This window comes from Podarcis melisellensis (genome assembly GCF_964234715.1).
Source record: "Podarcis melisellensis genome assembly, chromosome: 2".
NCBI lineage: Eukaryota > Metazoa > Chordata > Lepidosauria > Squamata > Lacertidae > Podarcis > Podarcis melisellensis.
Window position 1 is genome coordinate 117,069,485 of NC_138529.1, and position 13,237 is coordinate 117,082,721.

Genomic DNA, 13,237 nt, shown 5'->3' on the forward strand with positions numbered 1-13,237 from the left:
CAGGCTCCCCAGGCAATCCAATCAAGTAACCTGCCAGACAGGAGATAAACAACAACAGGAGAAAAACAATATTCAAATTTCTGTTTCAGACCGCCTTTTCTGTGATGTAGGTGTGATGTATCTGAGGGGTTGTCTTAGGTTACACCCCTTCTGTGATGTATGTATGATGTTTCTGGGGGTGGTCTTGATCTACAGGGTGGCAATTTCAAAAGTCTTTATAAGGCCTTGCACGCCATTTTTCTGGGTTCCTCCTCTCTCCTGCGGGTGAGGGGAGCACCCTGTTGCAACAGATCAATAAAGATCAAGCTTACTAGCTGCTTTGCTTCTCAATATTCTCTGGTTGGCCTCTGTTATTCTCTCCTACCAATAGGGAACCTATGTAAGGACTCTATATGGGCTCTTGGATAAGGGAAAAGGGCAATTTTTGTTTACAACACTACAATGCACAGAGTTCCCTGGAAAGTGGGACTGATTGTTAAACCACACTGGAAACTGCAGTTCTGTGAAGGGAATTGCGGAAGTCTCCTGTACTTTTATCAAGGTACAGCTCCCAGTATTCTTTGCAGGAAGCCAGGACTGTTTAAAGAGGTACCTTTTAAAGGATTGCATGAATGTGGTCATTTTTTACACAGGCAAAGCACACCTACTCCAAAGAATGGCCCTACTTCCTGGCAGGGACTTTGAGCTCCAGCTTCCCCCAAAGGGCAGCCTAAAAAAATTAGGGATATTCCTGCTTCAAGGGCACATCTAGTGATGGAAACATTGAGTGCCAAAGCTCCTTTTCTGAAAATCATCAAGCAACATAAAAGGAAACTCAAACTAAACTGGAAAACCCCTCCACACTACTGATCTCACATTCCCAGATATATTCACCCCCTTCGTGGCTTTTCCTTTTCAGTATAGTGCGTATGAACTAAAGTCTGTTGCCACAACCCTTTCCTCACCAGTTTGTATCCCCACCATCAGGCAACTCACTTGTTCAGCTTCTCTTTTTCTCTGGAGAAATGAAAGAATTTCTTTAGCTCACCCAGGAAGGTAGGTCTACAATTCAGCCCCAAAACACCACTGCAGGGCTGAAATACTAAAAACTAGGATGTCAGCTCCCCAGGGAAGCAGAGCAGAAATGGGAAATCTATGATAAGCTTCTCCTACAGGATCCCATGACATTTTCTCTTGAGCTTTACACAGGTGGTGCTGCATTATGACTCGCCTGCTGCATCCCAGACTTATTCTCCCCCAGCTGTGCACATGCTCATGTAAATAGGGCCAGCTGCTGGTAATTTCAGAAAGTTTTGCAAAGGCTGCTGGGAAATGAAGTTCACAGGGAGGAAAACTGACCCAAGACCAACATCCAGGCAGCTGAGAGTCCAAGACTCCCTCTTTCCCCTCCTGCACCTTGATTCCTGTTATGTTTTGTTTTTAAAGGGACACTGGTGGCGCTGTGGGTTAAACCACAGAGCCTAGGACTTGCTGATCAGAAGGTCGGCGGTTTGAATCCCCGCGACGGGGTGAGCTCCTGTTGTTCGGTCCCTGCTCCTGCCCACCTAGCAGTTCAAAATCACGTCAAAGTGCAAGTAGATAAATAGGTACTGCTCCGGCGGGAAGGTAAACAGCGTTTCCGTGCCCTGCTCTGGTTCTCCAGAAGCGGCTTAGTCATGCTGGCCACATGAACCAGAAGCTGTACGCCTGCTCCCTCGGCCAATAAAGCAAGATGAGTGCCACATCCCCAGAGTCGGTCTCGACTGGACCTAATGGTCAGGGGTCCCTTTCCCTTTCCCTGTTGTTTTTTAACATTTAAATTTAATTTTTATATATTGTCCACATATGAACTTTTTTTAAAAAAAGAAAAGAAGGAATGGCTTGGGGAAGACAGATTGCATTACAAGCCAGAGGTTCCACAACCATGAGCAATGAGGAAATCTGTTTATTAAACAAATTATTTCATAATCACAGCAGTATGTTTAAAACTGCAACCTCGACAGTGGGCAAGAGTAATAAAAAGAGAAGCAAAAGGGGTAAAAACCTACAAACTTTATTCGTGAATAGAGCAAACACATTAAAATACTTATAGAAGCAAGTGCCAAGTAAAACATGCATTTAAAAAGTAAGTACCAGTGATTGGAGTAATACACTGAAGTAGAAGAATGGAGAAACAGAAGCATTTGCAAGATCCCTCTGCGTCTCCATTGCTGTCTTGTGCCAATTAAACTGACGTGAAATGAGTGCACTATCATAAAATCTTTCCCCACATTTGTGGGTTATTTCGTGGGAAATGTCTTGTGCTGATTAATTGGATATTTTAAAAAGGGTCTTGCTTCAGCCTGAGAAGCTCTGCGATGTCTCCTTTTTATGCTTCAGTTGGTGTAACCCAAGGCTTCCGCTGCACCCAAATGTTCTGGAACAAATGGAACATACAAAACATTTCTTTTCAGGGCGGGTCACGTTATGTTCAACAAGACTTGGTTCAGAAGCATGGCTGAGGCCAAAATCTGGCTCCTCTCCTCCATGAATTCTCTGATGTTCCCTAAGGGAGGTGCTGCACCTGAAGCTCTCTCCGCATTCTGAGCATTTGTATGTTTTCTCCACTTCATGGGTTCTCTGGTGTTCGTTGAGATGTATGCTACTATCGAAGCTCTGCCCACATTTTGAGCATTTATAAGGCTTCTCTTTGGTGTGGGTTCTCTGGTGTACTTTCAAATTGCTCTTTTGACCAAAGCTCTGCCCACATTCTGAGCATTTATAAGGCTTCTCTTCCGTGTGGATTCTTTGATGCACCGTAAGGTTGGGTTGAGTAAGGTAACTCTTGCCACATTCTGAGCATTTGTATGGCCTCTCCCCTGTGTGGGTTCTCTGGTGTACGTTTAAGTTGAACTTTTTACTGAAGCTCTGCCCGCATTCTGAACATTTATAAGGCTTCTCTTTAGTGTGGGTTACTTGGTGTATGGCAAGGATTGACTTACGACTGAAGCTTCTTCCACATTCCTCACATTTATAGGGCTTCTCTCCCGTGTGACTTCTTTCATGCATAACAAGGGACGTCTTGTTCTTATAGCTTTTCCCACACCACATACACAAATAGGGGGCCTCTCCTGTGTGAACTCTTTGGTGTGCATAAAAGTTCGACTTGTGTTTGAAGCTTTTTCCACATCGGCTGCATTGATAGGGTCTCTCTTCCACCTGAGTTCCCTGTATAACATTCTCGTTCATCTCTTTGTCCTCAAGCCCCGTTGAGAACATCGCACAACGTTCTCCTTCATTCTCAGTTACCTGCATATCACCTGCTGAAATCAAGGGGGAGAAAGTCTTGATGGGACCCCAGAGGAGAAGGAAAGTTTCCGTTGGCTCTCCACTAAATGTGTCATTTCATTCATTGAAATTGGCTATCTCCCATAGTGCAAGTTATTTATTTCCCTCTATGTCTGTTAGAATATGCTGCTGAAAGACACCTTGCCCAGCAGATCTTTCCTTTCCTCTAAAGCAGGCGCTTAAGAGATTGAAGGGAATATTAATGGTTTAAGAATGACCGGTAGTTTACTGGAATTAAACAACAGTATATGCGGGTGGCACAGAGGGACACAGGTGGCGCTGTGGGTTAAAGCCTCAGCACCTAGGACTTGCCGATCGAAAGGTCGGCGGTTCGAATCCCTGCTGCGGGGTGCGCTCCCGCTGCTCGGTCCCAGCGCCTGCCAACCTAGCAGTTCGAAAGCACCTCCGGGTGCAAGTAGATAAATAGGGACCGCTTACCAGCGGGAAGGTAAACGGCGTTTCCGTGTGCAGCTCTGGCTCGCCAGAGCAGCGATGTCACACTGGCCATGTGACCCGGAAGTGTCTTCGGACAGCGCTGGCCCCTGGCCTCTTAAGTGAGATGGGCGCACAACCCCAGAGTCTGTCAAGACTGGCCCGTACGGGCAGGGGTACCTTTACTTTACCTTATATGCGGGTGGCACTGTGGGTTAAACCACAGAGCCTAGCCCTTGCCAATCAGAAGGTCAGTGGTTTGAATCCCTGCGATGGGGCGAGCTCCTGTTGCTCGGTCCCTGCTCCTGCCAACCTACTAGTTCGAAAGCACGCCAAAGTTCAAGTAGATAAATAGGCACCGCTCTGGCGGGAAGGTAAACGGCGTTTCCGTGCTCTGCTCTGGTTCGCCAGAAGTGGCTTAGTCAAGCTGGCCCCATGACCTGGAAGCTGTACGCCAGCTCCCTCGGCCAATAAAGCGAGATGAGCGCCGCAACCCCAGAGTCGGTCACGACTGGACCTGATGGTCAGGGGTCCCTTTACCTTTACCTAATTCCAGGGGGCCTTTTACCTTTTTTATACTGCTGAAGTTTGATGTGTTTGTTGGTTTGCGTGCTCTGGAGGAACAATTAGGATCCACGTCCTTGTCTAACCCAAGACAGGGTTTTATTTTCTTATGGAAGATAATCAGGTATTCTGAATGCATTGGCACAATTCCAGATTATCTTGCCTTCCTAGATACCATACATAAGAATGGAAGGTATTTTCACGCTCTGCAGTTCATGTGGTGACCAGTAGGTGGCCAGGCCAACCAAAGCATGGGGAACAGGTGGCTGACCCAGGTGAACTGCAGGGGGAGGGGATATACAAAGAGGTGAGATGGGGCTTTAGTCAAGTGGGGGGGGGGAGGGCAAAGGGGTAGGGGAAGACGGAACTTGCCTACAATCCTGCCCTCCTCGTTCTCCTTGTTTTCCTTCTGCTGCTGCCTCTGCTCAACTAAAACTGGAGCCTGGCCTGCATCGGGGAGATTTGCAGGCTCCTCTTCCTTCTCCTCCGGTATCAACTGAAACAGCAGAAAGGAATACTTTCAATAGCTGGAGCAACAGTCCACACCATCTTTTTCACTCACCCTCTGCAAGTGAGAAATTAGGGCTGTGTTTGTTTACACCACACATTTAAGGTGTGCCCATTTATTGCACCCACACCCAATCTCCAAGTGGTGCGGCATTCCCAGGGGTTCCATGCGCTTACCAAGGGCTCGGTTTCCTCAGAATTAGGGATAGCTGAGACAGTGGTATCTTGATAATAAATGGTTTATTTACACATCTATGCAACCTGAGCTCCGATGGAGGGGCTCACAGCATTAATGCCCCCCAAAGGGCCTTGCTTCTCCAACCCGCCATAGCAGCTATTTTGAGGCGGGCGCCCCAGTGCTCTCCAGGACCTTCAGACCCTGAAGACATGTGGAATCCCTTGTTGAGATAAAACAATATGGAAGAGGCAACCCTATGTAGTCCATGGGTCTCGAGTTGGTGTAGGGCAAGGTTTGGCTTGTACCTGAAGCTTTTATCACACACCTCACATTTATACGGCTTCTCTCCCGTGTGACTTCTCTCATGCCTAATAAGGGACGTCTTGTTCTTATAGCTTTTCCCACACTGCTTACATATATAGGGGGCCTCTCCTGTGTGAACTATTTGGTGTCGATGAAGTTTTGACTTGTATTTGAAGCTTTTTCCACATTGGCTGCATTGGTAGGGTCTCTCTTCCACATGGGTTTCCTGTATAACATTCTCGTTCATCTCTTTGTGCTCAGGCACCATTGAAGATATCGCACAACATTGTCCTTCTTTCTCAGTTACCTGCGTATCACCTGCTGAAATAAAGGCAAGAAATACTTTATGGGTCAGCAAAGGAGAAGGAAAGCCTTCCTTTGGCTCTCCCCTAAATGTGTTGTGGTGTCATTGAATTCATTAAAATTGTTTGTGTCCCATAGTGCGACTTATTTATTTCCCCTTTGTCTGTCAGAATATGCTGCCGAAAGACACCTTGACCAGCAGATTTTTCTTTTCCCCTAAAGCAGGAGTTTAAGAGAGTGAAGGGAATATTAATGGCTTCAGAATTAGTTTACTGGAATTAAACAACAGTATACTGCTGAAATTTGATGTTTGCTGGTTTGCATGCTCTAGCAGAACAATTAGGACACAAGTCCTTGTATAACCTGGGACAGGGATTTATTTTCTTATGAAACAAAATCACTTATTGTGAATGCATTGGCACAATTCCTGGTTTTCTTCCCTTCCTAGATAAATAAGAATGTAAGGTATTGTCATGCTCTGCAGTTCATGTGGTGACCAGTAGGTGGCCATGCCAACCAAAGCAGGTGGAACAGCTGGCCAGCCCAGGTGAGCTGAGGCAACATATGCAAGGGGGTGAGAAATAAAAGGAGGCCTTTAGTCAGGTGTGGGGGAAGGGCAAAGGGGTGGGTGGGTTTGGCACATATAGCAGGATAGGGGGAGTCTGAACTTACCCCAAATCCTGCCCTCCCCATCATCCTGTTCTTCCTGGGTTTCATTCTGCGGCTGCCTCTGCTCAACTGAAGATGGAGCCTGGCCTGCATTGAAGAAATTTGCAGCCACCTCGCAATCATCATCATCACCTTCCTCCTGGATTTCATTCTGCGGCTGCCTCTGCTCAACTGAAGATGGAGCCTGGCCTGCATTGAAGAAATTTGCAGCCACCTTGCAATCATCATCATCACCTTCCTCCTGGGTTTCATTCTGCAGCTGCCTCTGCTCAACTGAAGATGGAGCCTGGCCTGCAGTGAAGAAATTTACAGCCGCCTCTTCCTCCTCCAATATCCCCTGAAACAGAAGAAAGGAATAATTTCAATAGGAGCCTATTGTTCAAGCTGGAGCAACTGCCCCCATCAGCTCTATCTTTCACTCACATTCTACAAGTGAGAAATCCGGGATGTGCTTGTTTGCATACCACACATTTAAAGTATACCCATTTATTGCACACACACCCAATCTCCAAATGGTGTGGTATTCCAGGTTTCCAGGAGCTTACAGAGGGTTCGGTTTCCTCAAAATGAGGGACATCTGAGAGTGTGGTATCTTAATGATCGGTAGTTTATTTACACATCTACTCAACCTGTGCCTCTGATGGAGGGGCTCACAATATTAACACCCTCTAAAAGTTCTTGCTTGTCCCACCCACCATAGTAGCTGTTTTGAGACGGGTGCCCCCAGGGCTCCCCAGGACCGCCAGACCCTGAATACATCACATGTGGAGTCCCTTGCTGAAGACTAGGCTGAAGACTAGACAGACCATATGGAAGAGGCAACTTTATCTAGTCTATTGTGGCCTGCACATCTCCTTCTCAAGCATTAGAGGGACAGGGAACTCAACCCCTGGCCCCACTCCCACCCCTGGCAGCACACTAGCAAATGGGAACTAAATGGCCACCAACTTGGATTGCTTGAAAATATTCTTGGACATATTCATGGAGGAGACGGCTATCAATGACTACTAGCCATGATGGCTATCCCCTGCTTCCACACTTAGAGCTGGTATTTTTTTCTTAATACGAGTGTGGGGAGACCACAGAAGAGGAGAGGGCTCTTGTACCCCTGTTTGGCCACTGGGAGACCTGGATGCTGGACTAGATGGGCCATTGGCCTTTAGTTCTTGATTATTTCACCTCTAAAGAGTGTATCACTTCATTAACGAGTTCCTGGTCTTCCCAGTCAGGTTTCTTGTGGCATTGGTTCCCCATGGTTCACAGATACAGATTTCCCAACTCTGTAAGAGAATACAGGATATGTAGCAGAGACACCCCAAGATATTAGGAAGATTCCCACACCCAGAGAGCTATGAGGAAGGGCCTCACGTTAAACAGGCTTCCTCCATACACTATAACATAACCCCCATCTATATATGGTTGTATTATTTTCTATACTGTTTGCAAGAAACAAGCTGCAGTTAAGATTAAACACAGTTTAGGGTTTAAACATGGGCACTATGCCTTTTTTTTATAGAAGCACTGTAATAGACCACGGGCATTATTTCCCTATGAATGTATTAATGTTTTGCTTAATGGGTTCTAATTGCATTTTGATGCTCTGTCGTTCCTTTTTGTTTGTGATGCCATCATTGTACATTGTGTGAACCACTTCAATATTTTGTTGTACTAAGTGGAACAGTTGGACCTCTGGTTACGTACTTAATTCGTTCCGGAGGTCCGTTCTTAACCTGAAACTGTTCTTAACCTGAAGCACCACTTTAGCTAATGGGGCCTCCTGCTGCTGCTGCGCCGCCAGAGCACGATTTCTGTTCTCATCCTGAGGCATGGTACTATTTCTGGGTTAGCAGAGTCTAACCTGAAGTGTATGTAACCAGAAGCGTATGTAACCCAAGTAACCACTGTATATGCCTGTTGTCTTTGTCCATGGAGTTTTCTTGGCAGGGATACTGGAGTGGCTTGCCACTTCCTGCTCCAAGTGGATCACGTTTGGTCAAAACTCTCCACTATGACTTGTCCATCAGACCATGGCCCTGCACAGCATAGCTCCTAGCTTCTCTGAGTTATTCAAGCCCCTTTGCCACAGCAAGGCAGTGCGCTGGATTACGGAGAAAGCTAAAGAGTTCCAGAAAGACATCTACTTCTCCTTCGTTGACTATGCAAATGCCTTTGACTGTGTCGACCACAGCAAACTTTGGCAAGTTCTTAAAGAAATGGGAGTGCCTGATCACCTCATCTGTCTCCTGAGAAATCTCTATTTGGGACAAGAAGCTAAAGTTAGAACTGGATATGGAACAACTGATTGGTTCAAAATTGGGAAAGGAGTACGACAAGGCTGTATATTGTCTTCCTGCTTATTTAACTTATATGCAGAATTCATCATGCGAATGGCTGGGCTGGATGAATCCCAAGCCAAAATTAAGATTGCCGGAAGAAATATCAACAACCTCAGATATGCAGATGACACAACCTTGATGGCACAAAGTGAGGAGGAATTAAAGAACCTTTTAATGAGGGTGAAAGAGGAGAGCGCAAAATATGGTTTGAAGCTCAACATCAAAAAAAACTAACATCATGGCCACTGGGCCCATCACCTCCTGGCAAATAGAAGGGGAAGAAATGGAGGCAGTGAGAGATTTTACTTTCTTGGGCTCCATGATCACTGTAGATGGTGACAGCAGCCACGAAATTAAAAGACGCCTGCTTCTTGGGAAAAAAGCAATGACAAACCTAGACAACATCTTGAAAAGCAGAGACATCACCTGGCCAAGATAGGCCCGTATAGTTAAGGCTACAGTTTTCCCAGTAGTGATGTATGGAAGTGAGAGGTGGACGCTAAAGAAGGTTGATCGCCAAAGAATTGATGCTTTTGAATTATGGTGCTGGAGGAGACTCTTGAGAGTCCCATGGACTGCAAGAAGATCAAACCGATTCATTCTTAAGGAAATCAGCCCTGAGTGCTCACTGGAAGGACAGATCGTGAAGCTGAGGCTCCAATACTTTGGCCACCTCATGAGAAGAGAAGACTCCCTGGAAAAGACCCTGATGTTGGGAAAGATGCAGGGCACAAGGAGAAGGGGACGACAGAGGACGAGATGGTTGGACAGTGTTCTGGAAGCTACCAGCATGAGTTTGACCAAACTGCGGGAGGCAGTGGAAGACAGGAGTGCCTGGCGTGCTCTGGTCCATGGGGTCACAAAGAGGCGGACATGACTAAACGAATAAACAACAAGTGGTATATAAGTTATTAAAATGACCAAATGAAATAAACGCTGGGTGCGGAGGAAGTTTGGGGCCCCCTGGATGGTGCTGGACTACAACACCCATCATCCCTGGCTGGGGCTGATGGGAGTTGTAATTCAGTAACATCCAGAGGACCAAAGCTTCAATACACCCTCTGTCTGCATATCCCTGCAGTCCATTTATTTTTCGCTCTATAGGATGCACCAGACCATAAGACGCACCTAGTTTTTGGAGGAGGAAAACAAGAAAAAAAATATTCTGAATCTCAGAAGCCAGAACAACAATAGGGTTCGCTGCCCAGTGAAAGCAGCGATCCCTCTTGCTGTTCTGGCTTCTGGGATAGCTGCGCAGCCTGCATTTGCTCCATAAGACGCACACACATTTCCCCTTACTTTTTAGGAGGGAAAAAGTGAGTCTTATAGAGCAAAAAATACGGTAAATGATGAAGGGGCTTCACTAGTCCATCAAAACTTCAGCTCCAAATAAACGCTCTTACACACTTCTGATGGACCTTTCTTTTCTAAGCATCAGTGTGGAAGTGTTTTCATTTACCCTGCTGCTTTTCCTGGGAAACCCTGGCTGTTTAACAGTGAATCGCAACAAACCCCATTCATTCTGATTCAGCGGTAAATAAGAGACGGGGTGGCGCTGTGGGTTAAACCACAGAGCGTAGGACTTGCCGATCAGAAGGTCAGCGGTTTGAATCTCTGTGACGGGTGGAAGACACAAGACCTACCCACCTTGGAAGAATGGCCGATGCAAGTAATGGACTACATGGAAATGGCGGAAATGACTGGCAGAATCCGAGATCAGGGAGAAGAGTTGGTGGAAGGAGATTGGAGGAAATTTAAAATTTATTTACAGAAACATTGTAAAATTTCTGAATGTTGATGACATTGAAATGAAATAAAGGGGTTCTAGTAATAAGGTAAAATAAGAATATGTAAGAATGGATTGATATTAGATGAAAATTTGAAGCTATGTGAAGAAAAATAATTAAGGATAAACCAACAGGATATGAATTTGCTGAATAAATCTTTAAATGGAATACAAAAAAGGGAGGTGTGAGGAAGTCAGGAAAATAAGTTAATGAAAAGTGAGAAAATAAAGAGAAGGATTTTTATTTATTTATTTATTATTTTTTCTATGTTAAATGTTTGCTTGTTTTTGTATTTTTGTATTTCTGTGTTTTTGTAATTTTCTTGTGTTTTTCTTATTTATTGTCTTATAATTTTTTCATTGTTAAAACTTAATAAAATATCATTTTTTAAAAAATGAATCTCTGTGACGGGGTGAGCTCCCGTTACTTGGTCCCTGCTCCTGCAAACCTAGCAGTTCGAAAGCACGTCGAAATGCAAGTAGATAAATAGGTACCGCTCCGGAGGGAAGGTAAACAGCAGTTCCGTGTGATGCTCTGGTTCGCCCTTGGCCAATAAAGTGAGATGAGCGCCGCAACCCCAGAGTTGGTCACGACTGGACCTAATGGTCAGGGGTCCCTTTACCTTTACCTTAATGGGTTTCCCCAAGAAAAGTGAAACAAAAAACTCCTCTGACCCAAGCGTTTAAACATGAGACAAGTGGAAGACATAGAAGAAGTAGTGTGAGCAAGTCCTGGATCATGTTAGCTTGCAAAGAATGGTTCCTGTTTACCCACATTCCCACCATCCATCTTAAAACAGTACAATACCACTTTAAACAGTCCTGGTTTTCCCCAAAGAACTCGGGGAGCTGTAGTTTGGTAAAAGCGCGGAGGGTTGTGAAGAGACTCCTGCTATTCTCCTCACACAGCTACTGTGATAGGAATTTTATGGTCTTAGATATATGGTAATGTTCATAAGTGTACCAACCAAGCACATACATAGATCAGCACAAGAAGGCCAACCTGGAACCATTTTGATTCCTAAACTGACCAAATGTTTTCTCTGCAATGTCAAAGTGTGAAATCTCCCCATTGTCTCTTTCCTCACAAATCCTGCCTTAAGGACACATTTAAGATATGAATAGGGTGTGAGCCTGTGACCTGGTCCAGGAACTAAGTATTTATCACTACAAAAGACTAGCCAGGCTTCCCAGGCGATCCAATCAAGTAACCTGCCAGACAGGAGATAAACAACAACAGGAGAAAAACAATATTCAAATTTCTGTTTCAGACTGCCTTTTCTGTGATGTAGGTGTGATGTATCTGAGGGGTTGTCTTAGGTTACACCCCTTCTGTGATGTATGTATGATGTTTCTGGGGGTGGTCTTGATCTACAGGGTGGCAATTTCAAAAGTCTTTATAAGGCCTTGCACGCCATTTTTCTGGGTCCTCCTCCTCTCCTGCGGGTGAGGGGAGCACCCTGTTGCAACAGATCAATAAAGATCAAGCTTACTAGCTGCTTTGCTTCTCAATATTCTCTGGTTGGCCTCTGTTATTTTCTCCTACCAATAGGGAACCTATGTAAGGACTCTATATGGGCTCTTGGATAAGGGAAAGGGGCATTTTTTGTTTACAACACCACAATGCACAGAGTTCCCTGGAAAGTGGGACTGATTGTTAAACCACGCTGGAAACTGCAGTTCTGTGAAAGGAATTGCGGAAGTCTCCTGTACTTTTATGAGGAAACAGCTCCCCGTATTCTTTGGAGGAAGCCAGGACTGTTTAAAGAGGTACCTTTTAAAGGATGGCATGAATGTGGTCATTTTTTACACCAGCAAAGCACACCTACTCCAAAGGATGGCCCTATTTCCTGGCAGGGACGTCAAGCTCCAGCTCCCCCCAAAGGACAGCCTAAAAAATTTAGGAATATTCCTGCTTCAAGGGCACATCTAGTGATGGTAACATTGAATGCCAATGCTCCTTTTCTGTAAATCATCAAGCAAGAAAGCAATGAAACTCAAACTAAACTGGAAACCCCTCCTCCCTACTTATCTCACATTCCCAGATACATTCACCCCCTTCATGGCTTTTTCTTTTCAGTATAGTGCATATGAACTAAAGTCTGTTGCCTGTTGCCACAACCCTTTCCTCACCAATTTGCATCCCCACCATCAGGCAACTCACTTGTTCAGCTTCTCTTTTTCTCTGGAGAAATGAAAGAATTCCTTTAGCTCACCCAGGAAGGTAGGTCTACAATTCAGCCCCAAAACACCACTGCAGGGCTGAAATACTAAAAACTAGGATGTCAGCTCCCCAGGGAAGCAGAGCAGAAATGGGAAATCTATGATAAGCTTCTCCTACAGGATCCCATGACATTTTCTCTTGAGCTTTACACAGGTGGTGCTGCAGTATGACTCGCCTGCTGCATCCCAGACTTATTCTCCCCCAGCTGTGCACATGCTCAGGTAAATAGGGCCAGCTGCTGGTAATTTCAGAAGGTTTCGCAAAGGCTGCTGGGTAATGAAGTTCACAGGGAGGAAAACTGAGCCAAGACCAACAACCAGGCAGCTGAGAGTCCAAGATTCCCTCTTTCCCCTCCTGCACTTTGATTTATAGCCTTCCTGTTATGTTTTGTTTTTAAAGGGACACTGGTGGCGCTGTGGGTTAAACCACAGAGCCTAGGACTTGCCAATCAGAAGGTCACAGTTTGAATCCCCGCAATGGGGTGAGCTCCCATTGTTCGGTCCCAGCTCCCACCCACCTAGCAGTTCGAAATCACGTCAAAGTGCAAGTAGATAAATAGGCACCGCTCTGGCGGGAAGGTAAACAGCGTTTCCGTGTGCTGCTCTGATTCGCCAGAAGTGGCTTCGTCA

At 45.5% G+C, this 13,237-nt stretch overlaps 1 long non-coding RNA gene across 1 annotated transcript in view; it reads right to left on the minus strand.

Annotated features, from left to right (window-relative positions):
- Nucleotides 1-2,747: 2,747 nt before the first annotated feature.
- LOC309365461 overlaps nt 2,748-13,237 on the minus strand; it is a 41,011-nt gene continuing 30,521 nt past the window's right edge. Inside the window, exon 4 of the long non-coding RNA XR_014166169.1 lies at nt 2,748-2,764. This is a non-coding gene — a long non-coding RNA (uncharacterized lncRNA). The remainder of the gene's footprint in view (nt 2,765-13,237) is intronic.